The 2500-nt window shown below is 37.2% G+C and overlaps 1 non-coding gene across 1 annotated transcript; it reads left to right on the top strand.

Annotated features, from left to right (window-relative positions):
• Positions 1-971: 971 nt before the first annotated feature.
• TRNAF-GAA (transfer RNA phenylalanine (anticodon GAA)) lies at positions 972-1044 on the top strand. The gene has a single exon. It is a non-coding gene; the product is annotated as a tRNA-Phe (tRNA).
• Positions 1045-2500: the final 1456 nt, after the last annotated feature.

Here is a 2500-nt window from a genome sequence, read left to right on the forward strand (position 1 = left end):
GAGAGAGTGTATGGATCTTGGTTTTGTGAAACGAAATAGGCACATAAATAAACAAATAAACAAAATAAACAAACAACTATGTAGAAATATGACGCCTTTAAATATTTCATTTAATAAAACACTCAACTATTTCTCAAAGATTGAAAGTGGAATTTCTACAATTCAAACAAATTTGAACGATTTTGGAACAACTTGTAAGACATAAGGTCTTATCCTTCTTGTATAATTGGTTTTATTCTGGCTGTCGTCGGGTGATTTAAATCACTGTATATATCATTCCGGGACTTGGGTTTTCGAGGTCAAAGCTCCCGGATGTTCTTGTACGGCCTATCCGGTAATCTCCGGTAATCGAGCGTTTTTTCACCGGGCAACAACCTAGCGCTTTTTGGCTAGACAATTAGTGAACTTCTTCAATTACCAGCTGATTGCACGCTTCTGTGAATATGATATAAAGGAAACGTGGCTAGCCCGAGAGCCTATGTGGCCATTATCCGCCAATCAGCTTCAAGGTGGGCGGAAGCTGTGTGTCGAGCGGTGGAAGGGGTTTCCGCTTACGAGGTGGATGGGTATAGGGGGGGTGGGCTTCTGTGCAAAGATGTTGAAAAAAAAGGGACTGACGACAAACTTCCCGAATGTATCTGGGAAGGACGGAGAAGAGACAACTTTAGGACTTTCGGGCATCATTATGAAAAAAAAGACTCTTGTCGGCCTTCAAGCTTTTTCATCGTAACAACAGACGAGGAAACAGAAGGCAAGACAATGATTACGAATGGAGTAACGATTAACTTTTCCGTCAGTAGTAAATTTTTTGAATTTTGTTTTAATATGCACACACACACACACATATGTATATACATATATTTACATATACATAGAACTATACACATATACGTACACATATATACACAACCTTACACATGGACACATGACGGCATGCATATAAAAACACAAACATTAAATAGGGTCCCCATGCCTAGATAGCTCAGTTGGGAGAGCGTTAGACTGAAGATCTAAAGGTCCCCGGTTCGATCCCGGGTCTGGGCAAAGCTACATATTTTCATTTCTATTTTATCTTATCATACATATATACATATACATAAACGTATACATATATACATATACATATACTCTGGCAGAGTGGTGACATTCCTCAATATACATATACATATACATATAATATACATATTACATATACATATACATATACATATACATATACATTCACATATATATATATATACATATATATATATATATATATGTATATATATGTACTGGGTATTATTTAAGAGTTCAAAAAAAATATGTATATATGTATATATTATATATATCTATAAATCATATATAAATATATCATATATACACAAAAACAACACTCCACACACACACACACAAACACACCCGGACACACAAACACACACCACACACAAACACAACACCCAAACACACACACAAGTCCTCAGAAACACACACACACACACACAACACACACCTAATAGGCGAAGGCACTTCTAGCACATCGAAATAACGGGAGCTATTCACCAGCATTATATTGACACACATGACATAGACAGGCCGCGCTTGGCAGACCTCATCAGGGGGCCAAACAACCCAACCGAAATCATTCACCACAGACTCTAAATTACGGGACGCTTAATAATTGACGAGACAGTTAGTATTACCTATTACAACACGCAGCCTACCATTAAACGTCCAGAAGTCAAATTGAATCATGTCCTCCCTTCCAATCTAGGAGAAAACAGACCCGCACACCGTGACATTTGCACCACAGTGGAAGTTCCAAGACGACAAGACGTGGACATTAGCTCCCCGAATATGGTAGGTCTCGGCGAGAAGGGTGCATCTAGACATTTGCTCAACGGGAGTATGACAACCTCCGACAAAAGACGGTGACATAAGCCCACAATTCGTTGGACCTAGGGCCCCCTCCCTGGGCCCCGCCCACGCTCCCCGCATATTCCCACCAATCATACTACTCCACATCCAGTCCAACAACACCACACCATTTTTATATTTTTTCTTCTCTGATGTTTGTACGGGCCCCACCCACGGTCCTTGTTATATAATTCTAAATGTGTTTTTACACACTTGTAATCATTTAAAATACCCATGAAGACGGAGGACCATGTGAAATGGTTGAAACAGCTTGTCGGTATATAAATGGAAAACCACTCCTGACTACATTTTTCGTACTTTCCTCCCAGAGTTTAATAAAAAACCATGAAGAGAAAATTACTACTCTGAGAAAGTTACGAGAAATGTTCTCTCAAAATTATTGATGGCCACTTTGTGCTATTAGCATATCAACAGTTAAATATGATATATATATATATATAAATATATATTATATATATATATATGTTTAATATATACAGTGTTATCTTATAGAATGTATTTATAAGATATAAAAAGTATATTATATAGGTTAATAATGATTATGTTATACATATGTATAGTATATATAACATATATATATATA

Source organism: Oratosquilla oratoria, chromosome 1, assembly GCF_046742065.1.
Source record: "Oratosquilla oratoria isolate Oo_2021 chromosome 1, ASM4674206v1, whole genome shotgun sequence".
Lineage (NCBI taxonomy): Eukaryota > Metazoa > Arthropoda > Malacostraca > Stomatopoda > Squillidae > Oratosquilla > Oratosquilla oratoria.